The sequence below is a fragment of the Nicotiana tabacum genome, chromosome 20 (genome assembly GCF_000715075.1).
Source record: "Nicotiana tabacum cultivar K326 chromosome 20, ASM71507v2, whole genome shotgun sequence".
Lineage (NCBI taxonomy): Eukaryota > Viridiplantae > Streptophyta > Magnoliopsida > Solanales > Solanaceae > Nicotiana > Nicotiana tabacum.
The window spans coordinates 22,446,816-22,459,766 of NC_134099.1; the positions used below are offsets into that span (position 1 = coordinate 22,446,816).

A 12,951-nucleotide genomic window follows, 5' to 3' on the forward strand; every position below is an offset into this window, starting at 1 on the left:
CTATAGACTGTAAGGCAGAAGGCTTGAAAGGAAGAGCACTCCTACTGACTTTTGGGAGAAATCCTAGACACCGGATCCTTGGTAAGACTCTTATTTGATAGGCATTAGGGGATTTGAGGTTTTGGGGTTTCACTCGCATACCCAGCCCTGCTGCTTCCATAAGTCTCCTATCCAAAGTTTCTTTCCTTGCATGAATCAAGTTCTTCGACAGGACCATCTCGACCGAGGGCTAATCATAGATCTACTATGGTCTTTTTTTTTATTCTTTTATCTTATTTCCGGTTAAAAGCCTTTTTTGGAAGCACTATGTTGAGTCACTCCAAGAGTAGAATCAGCAGCTCACCTCACATTTTAGGAACCAAATAAGGAATCACACGTAGACGAACCTGAGCATTCTCCTGCTCTACGGAGCCCTCTGGAGCTAGAGTTGGGGTTGTTTGATGCTCTTCTCCTTTCGAGTGAATTGAATTACTTCGAATCGGATACCTTTGATCAAATGGAAGGATAGATGCCTGCCTTTAGCGACTTCATTCGGTCATTCCTTCTTTACTTGTTCTCTATGGCTTGAGAGTTAATTGCACGAGAGAGTAAGTAAGAGATTGAAAAGAGGATCATTGGACCTCGCTCTTGGGCCTAGAGGCAGAGCAAAGAAAGCCTTAGATCTTTGCTTGTTTTGTGGTATGGACCAAAGCAAAGGTTCTGCTGCTATCGACACCTACCCAATTAACCAAAAGTATAATCGACCGAGATTGAAGCTTCTGCAATTGTGGAATTCCGAAGGCCCTCTATATTATTATTAATTAAGGCTGTGTAAGGGTGTGTCTATTTTCTTTCTCTTAACTCAGAAGTTCTTTTTTTTAGTAAGATAGTAGTGGATCGAGAAAGCAAAGCTTAAAAGATGAAAGTGCTCTACCTACCCTCTCTTGTTTTAGGTATTCCACTCGTTCTCAAAGTATATAGCTCTAGTAGTCCTTTCTGCCTAATACACTCCTTCGCTCTAGTGATCGCTTCGTATACTACGTTTCTCATCCAGCGTATTGAACTCATTTATTCCACTCGCTCCCTAACTCTAAGAGCAACTCCTCTTTTTAGAATTGTTTAAGAAACTACTAACTCTAACTATCTAGCTGCACTGATCGGGGTCGATCTCACTGACCCCTTGCTTTACCATGCCCAAGCCGGAGGCTAAGGAGAGCAGAATAAGGTGAAGGTGGATACCGCTCATCAAGATCTTGGTTAAGTGTCCAAGACCGTATGCCTTGATGGTTGGATCTGAATCTGCTCTATAGTTATCTAATCTCTTTCTTTTTCCTACCTCCCCTATGAAGGGAAGTACAAAGGAAGCTGCTTCGAAGTTGAAGGGGCTCGTCCATTCACAATATGTCTGTAATTTCATACATAAAGAGGAAGATTAAAAACTAATCGATCTCTTTACTGCTCCATAGGGGTCTTCATTCACTCTTCTCTTACTTTCCCTACTTCTAGAAGAAAAAAAATGTTGAACAAAAACGATTTTTATAAAGTTAAGGCAGTAGATCGGTTGGCTGTGGGATGGCGCCGGGAGCAGCAGTAGGAGAAGCGATAAGCCCTTCAATCTACTCATCAAAATAGGAATGGAGGGCTGCTTTCTTAATAATTCAAATAGATAGTTCTGCTCACATCAAGGGAAGCACTTCATTAACTAAGAAGCTCATTGGCTCGCCTTTGACTCTAGCCTCTCATTTAACTCGCTACTTTGTCAACTTCTCAGTCCTTTATGAGTGTGGCACGCACCTCTACATATTTTCCTATTTATAGTCAGGGGACTGCTGCTCATAACTACTAGTTATCCATCTATCCCACGATAGCAAAGGCTCAAAAAAATATTGAATGAGGTCATTAACATTGAATCATCATAAGGAAGTCAAGTAGTCCGTGACTGACTAGCCGACGCTTCTGCCTTTCCACTTTCTTGTTGAATGAATTGATCCATTGTTGTATGCCCTACTTCTTAGTAAATTTCTTCCTACTCGGACTCGCCGTACTTCCTTTGACTACTCCTGAGATATAGTGGAAACATTTTGCTATGGTGGAGAGTGGGGAGTGAAAAGACCAATGCAGCAGAGAACGACTGCATGAATCGGAATCCACTTATTAAGACAGACGACCGAGAAAGAAAGGCTCCGCGTTCGAACATTGGTTGATCTTAGCTTAACGTGCTAGCCACTGCTTCATTTCGTATAGTGATAACGCTTTCTCTTTCTTAGCGCTCTGCCCCCTTGTATAGTAAGGGCTACTTTGGTTGCGCGGCTTTCTCTTATAGGGTGACTTGACTCAGTTTGACCTACTTGACTCAGCGGTTAGAGTATCGCTTTCATACGGTGAGAGTCATTGGTTAAAATCCGATAGTAGGTAAAACCGACCGAAACCCCTACTTTTTCCAGCATGACAGCAAGCACGGACTGGCAGCAAGGAGTCAATTGAATGATAAAAGCATCGGTTGCTTCCACCTATGGCCTTCTTCGACCGCCTTGACACCTTTATATCAAGGAACCCCCCCCCCCCAATTCCACAAGTAGGTGGAGACCTAGAGGGTCAGAAACCCCAATGGGAAACCTTTCACCGCGCCACACGATTCTTTTGCGAAGTGCTCTTTACTCCTGCCCCTACAAGCAAAGAGGTTTCAAGATAGCAGGCGACCAAGTGAAAAAAAAAAGCTCCGAGTAAATCTTCTAGAGAGCCTACCCTTAGTTTTGATTCTTTCTCTATTCTAAAAATAGAAAAAAGAAAAAGAAGCCAATTGTTTTTCTATGGACCCCTTCCGCCAGATTACTTTACTGACTGTAATTCATTCAAAAATGAAAACTTTGGATATTGTTCTTAGAAGGAGATGAACTACCTATAGATTTGTATATAAGTGCACGATAGGAATTAAGAGAAAGCTGACATCCAATCAAGAAAGAATCACTTCGGACAATTAGACTAAGCTTTCCCGTTCTCTCTCTTCTTTAGCTAATGATGAAGCAAATCCCTAAATTCAATGTAGTCCATAAAAGCATCTATTTTTTCCGTTCAAGAAATTGCTTATGTAAAGTTGTCCGATCAAGGGCTAACCCACGCATAGAGAAGGAAGAAGTTATCTCAATATCCTTCACACATATGACATTTATCTTTCCCATGACTACTTAGTTTGTCTCAATAACCATGTCGGAGAGAAGGAAGAGGGCTCTTTACCAGTATCATAGCCAGGAGAATAAAAGCATTAGTGGGAAGATCTTTTGTTCGATCTGCCTTGGGTGGGGCGATGAAAAATGTCTAGTTCATCCACCTAAATGAAACACATCTTATGAAATATACGGGCCGGGTGGGTCCAGGGTATAATAGCCGGATCGATTACGAGTCATCTTCTAGCCTGATTTTCCTTTTGTTTCGGGTGGTTCAAACTAAATGAAAGAAAGGTCAAACAACTTCTTCTATTGAATAGACATTTGTTTCCTGGTCCTTTCGAACCAGTCAAAACCTGGAGCAAGGGATTTGAAGAACTTTATCAATGAGCTGGGACTAATAGAAATATCTACTTTGGGACCTCAGTATACATGGTAAAATAAAGGGGATCCTAGTGATTTTACATTTGAGAAGCTAGTATCAATAGACATTGAAGAAGGGATGGTTCATGCAGATGATGTTAATAAGTTATGTTGCATGATTTCTTTGTGTGTTCTTAAAGTTTAGGGATAATGCTGCTTTTATTATTTAATAAATATCTCTTTCCGAACAGATTTTCCCATCAGTAATGGAACGTTCGGGATGAAACCAATCAAAAAAAAAGAAAGAAAAATTCAATTTGGATAATAGCTTTTCTTATGACACAAGATTGTTCTGTTCCGGGACTGTAGTGAATAAAGAGGGTCAGCTCTTGTTAACCCGGTACAACAAAGTAATAGAAGAGAGTTAGTACTCAGTTAATTGACCTCCTTTCCGAAGTCAATGAATTTCTTTCTTTTACTTTTATTTTGTTCAAGTTGCTTCAGTGAATGAAAATGCTAAATAAAGCGGTAGGTCTTACTATCCCTTACACTCGTCAAACTTATTTACTCATTCTCCACAGTAATGGATTTACTTTAATTCTTTCCCAAGCATCTGGTAATTCTGGCTGCCTTTCCACTCCTCACTTTGGTTTCCACCAAGCCAATCAAATCTGCCTCTTGTGCTCTTATATAATCTTTGGCCTCTCTCTGCTTCTCGGCTTTACCGATCTTTTTGACATTCCATATAAGGACCTTCATGTGGAACTATTGTTGTTTTTACATTCCCTTCGCACCTTAGCACTACCTCTGGTTTTTCGTCTTGTGCAGCCCTTATTTTTCTTTTGTTCTTTGGCCTTTCCTTTCCCTCTCCCCCCTCTTTCTTAGAATTCAACATTTATGATATGTTTTGCATCTTATTCGCCCACTCTTCATTAAGGATGATTTGAACCAGGGGAGGATCTTCCACCTTGTTGGTCATAGCACCAGTACTTGAACGCTTACTCTTACTGCTCTTCTTAGGTTCACCTCTTTTGGATTCTCTGAGGTTCTTGTTTGAAGTCATTTGTTTATCACAGAACAAGTCCCCCTCAGTCACTGCCATAGTTGACCCTCTCTTCCAGATCCTCGCTTCTATGAACCAAATCACTCTCCTCGGGAGTTCTCTCTTTGACTACACCCTCCTCGACTTTGTTACTCAAACACTCATCCTGAGCAATCTCTTCCGGTTCAGCAGTGTCCAGATCTGGCATCTTTGCCTCTTCTTGTTTAGGGTCCTCTAGAACCGCAAAATGGTTTGGGCTGACTAGGTCCAATTGGGTCATTCCACTCGCATAACTAGTGTCCAGCCCCCCATTGCTATTGTCACTACTGGTAATTGACCCCATCGGCTCGACATTTTTGCAAACACCGACCCTTACTCAATAGGGCAATTCATAGAGGAGAACAAGGACAGTTAACTACCGCTAAAAGTTAGACTAAGAGTACACATTGTATGATTGAAAACTGCCGCTGCATACTACCTGGTGCTTGCAGGTCTGGCTGGTGCCTTCTCTCCAATAGCTGCTTCAATCAATGTTAAGCCTGACTACGCCCGCAGCTAACTACTTATTGAAAGTCCGAACAGTAAATGAAAAATCGTACTACAACAACTGTAAATAAACATTCCCTCCCCGCTCTGACTTTGATCGACTTGCCCGCACAGCAACGTTTTTGAGAGAAGAGGTCAAGGGGCTAAGTGACTCTCGAAAGTCATCTTTTGTATCGCATCAAGAGAAATGACGTAGATAAGATCATTGCTTAAAGAGTTTTATTGTCGAATTGATCTCAAAAGTGGATCCCAATAGTTGTTGCTGCCCAAAGGTGCTTTATGAAAGCCGGCCACAACAGTGAAAGTATGATTGATTCCGTCGATCGAACGAAAACAGCTTCTTGCTTTTTTTCCTCTCTGGCTTGACTACTCTGCTTGCTTAACACAAGTCTTATTTAACCTTCACGGACTACTTCACTACCCAGAAAGCTCCAGCTCGAAAGCAAGAAGCAAGGGCGCAGCTGCTGCACGAAGTTGTGCCTTAGCGCATCTGTTTTCTTGCTCGTTAGCGCTGTTTTTTGATTGCAGCTAGCGTGCTTGACTAATAAGATAGAAAAAGCCTTTCTCTCTTGTTCGAAGCCATTTAAGGCTTTCATCAATCGGTAAGGAAAGTCTGATAGGGCTTTAAGAGATAGGGACGTAAGCGCAGCGGTAAGAAAAAGTCACTCAGTGAATCAGTGGATCACACACTTGGAGACAGGGACAAGGGCATGCCTGACTCTTAGAAAGTATACAAGTGTTGAAAGAGTGAAGTCTGGGGACAACGGTAAATGAGAGGAATGGCACCTCCGCCCTACTAAAGAAGTTCGCAAGCAGGGGACATGCCGAATACCTACCTTTCCAACTAAGTCCAAGGCGAGGACCCGTTAATTGACGATGCATTCCATCATCAGCAAGCGGTGGCCGACAAGGCCCCTTTCCCTAAATATCTTGGGAAGCGAAGAGGACAGGTTTGAAACTCATTCGGAAATCTTCTCCTGAAGGTAGGCATTTCCCCAAGGCACTGATATGATGACTCTCTCAATTACACATGTTTTAGGGAGTTGAATGTCTTATTTTTATGAGTGGCCTATGTGAATATAAACCAAGAGCAAGGATTCTGGAAAGTCAAATTATATATTGCAAGTGCAAGTCGACGTTCCTGATATGAAAGTGAAAGTGGAGTGAAAGCCGACCCTAAGAAGGATCCAAAGCAAAGACGTTTAAGTCTAGTTCCAATCTAGATATAAAAGTCAAGTTCAATCGTCGAAAGTGAGATCTCTTTTAGTCCGGTCTTCTTTTCTCTTTTGAGTCAGGTTCTTAAGACAGGAAATCGGGTTTTCTAAATATCTCTCTTCTGACCTATGTTGTAAGTTAGTTAGTTAGTTAGAGATCGAAACTGGACCTGAGAGAGACTAGACTTCTAGTAAGAGTAGGTGCGCCTTAAGTTGAGGAGAGTTGTTCACAAGCAGTGGTTATGAGCTCTTTTTTGTTCCGGTTCAGAAGAGGCTGCGCACCTTCAATTGCACTAATGGATTGACTAACCTTTTTTTAGTGCCAACAAAGTGCATGTGTTCTTGGTTAATAAAAACACAAGTATAGGCTGGAGGACTGATACTATAAGTAGGACAAAGGCATTCAAAGAGAAATGAAAGGATTTTTTAGCATTTTTCCACTTTATCCAAGGAATCCCTTTCTTGGCATTTGTATTTGAGAGAGAGAGCTATGCTTAGGTCAGTTCCTTCAGTCAACTTTTTTGGTAAGCCAAAAGTGAACTTTAGGTAAGTAAGTAGTCTCGTATGAAATTCATAAATCATTCATATCTGGCACTTGAGGAGGTCAATCTTAAGTGTTGGAAGCTACTGCTAAGGGAATCCCACTCATCTAGAAAGGATAGGCAATTGAGAGAGAATAGGGTGATAGCGACAGACACAGGAACTGAAATAGATTAAAAGATTACTTCCGTAGAGGAGAGGGGAAAACTACTTAGATAGGGCGATAGACCGGTTTTTATTGTTTATCCTTTCCTGTACTTGTCTTGTATTGAGGTATACCGAAGAAATGAGTAAAATTAGGTAACAGAAGGGGAGGGATTGTTGTTTTTTATTAGTGAGGACAAGCAGCTTTCATTTTATTCAATCTAATAGTAGGGCTTTAAAGAGTAGGCGGTTCATATCTTTCTATGACCCCCAGAATAAGAAGTAGGAGGATAAGCAGAGCAAGAGCTCTTAAGTCTACCCAAGCACCCTTCTTCATTCATCCATTTAGGCCCGTATAGGAACAAGTGGATCCAGGGAACCTGGCTTAGGAATAGCTTCTTACTAGTAAAAGCTAATCACAATAAGAGAGTCCAATCTCTGAAATAGAGCTTAGTCTCTCCATAGTAGTCTACTAGTAGAAGGCTTAGGTTATGACTTGATCCAATAGAGTCAGAACACCTTTCTATCTAAAAGAAATGGTGCTCGATGAAAGGATCCAGATTCCATACTATGCAGTGGGCTGGGGAGAGAGCTGCTCTACGAAGCTAGGCATTCAGTGTTCTTATGGAGGAACCATATTAGAAAGAGAATTGAAAGGGCCTTCAAAAAAGAGCAAGGGAGTGATGGGCAACCTTAGTCTATATGTTGCTCGTGAGCCGCCAAGTACCAGTCTCGCAACAGTATTGGCGCAAAGGATCGGTCCTTCACTTGCTGATCGTTCACGAGTCGAACTCGCTCTCTTGCCACGCTTTCCACTCACTCGCTTGAGTCGAAATAAATCACTCTTTTAGTTTGGAGGATCATTCGTTATTCACTCTCGCTATTACCTGCAGGGAGCTCAGCAACCAAGATGCATATTATCATATAGAAAGAGGCGAAGCGTAGCGATTCGTACTACCAGAAAAGTTTCGCTAACCGGCAGGCAATAAAATCAGCCGATAGGCACAGGCAAGCGTAGCGAATCATATAGATAAGCCCCTACCTGCCAGCGCGCGGATGGATAGGGTGGACGAAGCATGAAGGGAATGGATGTCTGAGCGGTTGAAAGAGTCGGTCTTGAAAATCGAAGTATTTATAGAAATACCAGGAGTTCGAATCCCTCTCCATCTGCGAGGTCATAAGTTCTCTCTTGCGTTATCTATAGATAAGAACGAATCGGATCAACTCGACTGATATGATAGATGGAATGGGAGTTTGTGTTCTATTTAGTTAGGACTTTGTCTCCCTTTCGTTATCTTCCGCTCTTCTTGTATAGGTTGGGAAAGGGTCGGGTGGATTACCTTTGGGAGCTAAGTCGAAGATCTCAGTGGTCTTGTGAGTGGTTGATAAACTGCGATTGCAGTTTTCTTTAGGAAGTCCTATAGCTGTGAGGCTTAACAGATAAAGAAAACGGTGGATATTTTTCCAAGTAGAAGGTGACAACCCTAATGAATTGACTGTGAAGGTGGCTCTTAGCTACATCAGCGCTCAAATTCCTTAATCGTTATTGCCCAAGCTTCGATGATCAACCCCTGGCATATTTAGGTTTTGATCTTCGGCCATTCTGGTCCTCAAGACCCAACACTATATTATTCAACTATATTTTCTTTAAAATGAAAAGATGCAAAAGGTGTTGATACGTCCTATCCACATAGAAATCTTAACCTCTTCCATACATTACCGGTGGATGCTACAGCCGTTATCACTTTGGCTGCAGGATGGGAATGAAGGTCGAGGAGGCAAGGAAGAAAAGGTTATTTGTTATTTGCTTACCCTTATATCAGGCCTTGGTACGGCCTATACACGATGGATGAAGGTTTTGGCAAGGTTAAGAATGGATGGTACCTATAATCAGACCCAACCATTGCAGTACTTGAGAAGAAAGAAAAAATTTTGCTATTTTTATCTTAAGGCTGCTACTGATTCCTTATCTATTATCCTGACGTCCTGTATGCAGGGTTGTTCAGAAATCCCTTTGCAACTTCTTGGATGTTCATACTTTGTTCTATAGTCTTTCAATTACCATATAGTTTCTATCATTATAATAAAGGCTATAGGTCATCGGTTGTGACGTTTATGAAGGATCAACCCCTCAAATTCTTTAGTTCTTGGCCTCTATTCACACTTAAACATCATATGCTTGTGTGGATAGTGACTGAAAAGGTGTATGGCACGACGAAGCTTTGCGACTATGCCATTCTTGGCGATAGTGATCGGCGACGAGAAGGTGATGGCCACTTAGCATAATATATAGTTTCAGTGTACTATAACTATATCTAAAGAAAAGTCTCCCATTTGAAAGATTATTTATTATAAGTCATGTTTTGGAGTTTTCCAAATCATTTTTGAGCGACGAAGTTACTAGGGATTTCTCTCCAGTGTCTTCTAAGATGATTCGGTCTTTGGTTGACGCTATTATGTGGAAAAGACCCCGATTTTCTCAAAGATTAGAGATGTCACTGGTACTATCTTTCTGTCTTTGACCTATCGATTGAGGGGTGCTTCTTATCGTATCTGTGGTGCGCCCTATCGCCCTAAATCTAAGCGATGGAAGCCTCACTATCTTTGTATGCTTTCGCCGCTCGTTATCATTAAAACTGTGGTTAGGATTTTTAGATTTGGGAGTGTTAACGCCGAGTGTCGCGCGGGCCTTCATTCTTGAAAGGGCTAAAAGTAGCGCCTTCGCTTTGTTTGTAATGAAAAGGAAAGAGAAGATCTTCGGATATTTTTTCCAGGGGAGGACTTTCTTGATCGCCTCATTCTTCAACCATGGGTTAAGATATGGCTAAAGTCTCTCCGATGGTAGTGTATATTACGCTTGAGGTCCCTCGAGCCTCCTCTTGTACCAATGTCTATATTCCGTTCTAGGAATAAGGTCAATTTCTTTTCCGGTATGTGGAGTTTTCTTTCGTTGTTATGACAGGCCGAGAGTAGTGCCCGCTCCCTTGTATTTGGGGGAGTTGTACGGTCATTCTGTTCTTCAGGACTTTCTTTATTCTTTTTTCGTTAAAACAAATACAATTGAAAAAGACTACTAGGAATTTAGACTGACGGCGTACCTGAGCACTCATGCCTATAGACCCCTCGATTCTCTTTCTATGACTACTCTGGAAAAGAAAGTCTCACTACTCAATGGCTTTCGATCTTCTTTCCCCCATATAGATATTGAATAGAACGAGTTCGCTTCTTGATTTCGTGACATACCAAATAAGGGATTGTTAGAAGAAAGCTCCTATAGTGCACAGCTATAGCCCGTTGTATAAGTTGGGTGCTTGTTGATGGGTTAAGTGAAGAGAAAATGGTACTCATACCAGAGTAGTGATCAATAGCACCGCTATCAATGATACACTGTCCACTACTCGAGGCTAGAAGGGCGGAATCGTTTCTACCTCTTTGCACAAAAAGAGACTGAGATGACGGAGTGGATGCGCCTTGATTTCCTCCAACTCCTTACTTAATGCCGCAATGGAGTCCTCACCCCTGCCTTTAGAAGAAAAAGGCTTCATACTATATTCGACTTGCATGTGTTAAGCATATAACCTTTCATCACATTCAGTCGACTTTTAGTTCAATCTCTAAGGAAGAGAAAGATATAGTTTATATACAGAAGAAACCTAGTTTTGAGTTCTATTAAGGACCCGAAGAAGATAGAAGAACTGGGCATTCACAAGACTGCTTTGATTCTCATCGTAATACATTCTTGTAGTAAGCGGGTGGTTGATAAACAAGTATTATTGGGAGGGGGCAGCAGGCAATGGATACCGTTCTCTCACCCGAGCCTGCAGTTGGTAGGTCAAATCCATCTGTCCAAGTGATTGAGTTAAAGCTTTGGGCATAAAGCGGAGTGAGCCCGGGGAGAGGAGTAGAGTCCAGCAACATTGAGCCCCAAAATAGAGTTTCTATTCAAATCCCTACTCAAGACGGTGCCATAAAGAGAATCCAAAGTTGGTTGCTAGCGAAAGTAACGCGACAAAGAGCAAAGCGGAGCATTCACAAAGAAATGGTGTAAGCAGAAGGGAAGGCACAACGGTCAGCGACTGCCCGAGGAGTGATCCCTCTCTTATTTTCCCTTTTTTTAAGATAAGAAAGGAGACAATAAGCCCGTCAACATTGAAACTTTCGCATTTGGTAGCTGTTAGGCAAGTGATACTGTATGCAAGTCTGCACCTATATCGTGAGGGTGCGTTAAGGCGAGTTGATGAGCTAATACGGCTAGCTTACTTTTCATATGTATGTGGAGGGAACCTGACGTTAAGCACTGGGGACAGCCACAAAGGAATAGGTTTGAATGTTGATATATACTGTCTTTCAGGTGACCTTTCCAAACCATGCTTCGCAATCAAGCTACAAAAAGACTAAGCAAGTGATGTCCTAATGAAATGGCGGATAGTTTAGTATAACATTCATTCCTGACCACTGTTTCCTGCTTAAGACTAAAAGCTAGTAGTGAGACTTCTATTCTGCCGCCTTATCTAGTAAGAGCCTCTAAAGCTATGTTTGGAGTAATTAATATAATAGTTGGGCTCGGCTTTACTGAAGAAGAAGGGGCGAAGTCTCAACTACCAGACTACTACTATACCAAACGCACTCCACGAGTGGATTAGTTGAGTGACTAGGCTGATACTCTAAACAATACCAATACTGTCAAAACGAAAGTAGCAAAAATCATAAGAGAAGAAAAGTTCACGGAAGGTTCTTCAATAGTACGCCCGGTTCACAAGGATCTACCACTGTAGGGCCCAATCATACTCAAAAGAAGAGTTTGATCCTGGCTTAGAAGGAACGCTAGCTATATGCTTAACACATGCAAGTCGAACGTTGTTTTCGGGGAGCTGGGTAGAAGGAAAAGAGGCTCCTAGCTAAAGGTAGGTTGTCTCGCCTAGGAGGTGAGAAGAGTTGAGAACAAAGTGGCGAACGAGTACGTAACGCGAACTGAGGATGGGTTTTTGGGGTTAGCTCACCCTCGCGGGATCACGACCCTTTGTCCCGGCCATTGTAACACATATGTCGCCTAGGGCATAAGGGGCATGATGACTTGACGTCATCCTCACCTTCTTCTGGCTTATCACCGGCAGTCTATTCAGGGTTCCAAACTCAACGATTGCAACTAAACATGAGGGTTGCGTTCGTTGTGGGACTTAACCCAACACCTCACGGCACGAGCTGACGACAGCCATGCACCACCTGTGTCCGCATTCCCGAAGGCACCCCTCTCTTTCAAGAGGATTTGCGGCATGTCAAGCCCTGGTAAGGTTCTTCGCTTTGCATCAAATTAAACCACATGCTCCACCGCTTGTGCGGGCCCCCGTCAATTCCTTTGAGTTTTATTCTTGCGAATGTACTCCCCAACCGGTATACTTAATGCGTTAGCTACAGTACTGCATGGGTCGAGACGCACAGCGCCTAGTATCCATCGTTTACGACTAGGACTACTGGGTATCTAATTCCATTCGCTCCCCTAGCTTTCGTCTCTTAGTGTCACTATCGGCCCAGCATAGTGCTTTCGCCGTTGGTGTTCTTTTCGATCTCTATGCATTTCACCACTCCACCAAAAATTCCCTCTGCCCTTACCGTACTCCAGCTTGGTAGTTTCCATTTGGCTATCCTCTTCTCTCGCCTTTGATGTCTACTCAATCTAAATATTGGGAATGACTGAAAGCGACTGCTTCTAAACCCTATGGTTCACATCGATTACCCTTAGAATTCAGGTTGGTTAGGGGAAAGCCTCTCAATCCCTATTTGAAGGCAAAGATGATCAATTTTTTTTTCCGAAGGGAATTAAAGCCTAAGGAGATAGGGCTCTTTCCAGACAAGCTGGTCTTCGATGGTGAACGAGAGATAGAGGAGCGCACTCTTCTAGGCCAATGGGTAGATCAGTGGTTGCGATGGCTCTCTTGGTATCACACCTTGGCATGGTCGG

At 42.4% G+C, this 12,951-nt stretch overlaps 1 pseudogene; it reads right to left on the reverse strand.

Annotated features, from left to right (window-relative positions):
* Nucleotides 1–11,891: 11,891 nt before the first annotated feature.
* LOC142175020 (18S ribosomal RNA) lies at nucleotides 11,892–12,743 on the reverse strand (annotated as a pseudogene).
* Between the last annotated feature and the right edge of the window lie 208 nt (nucleotides 12,744–12,951).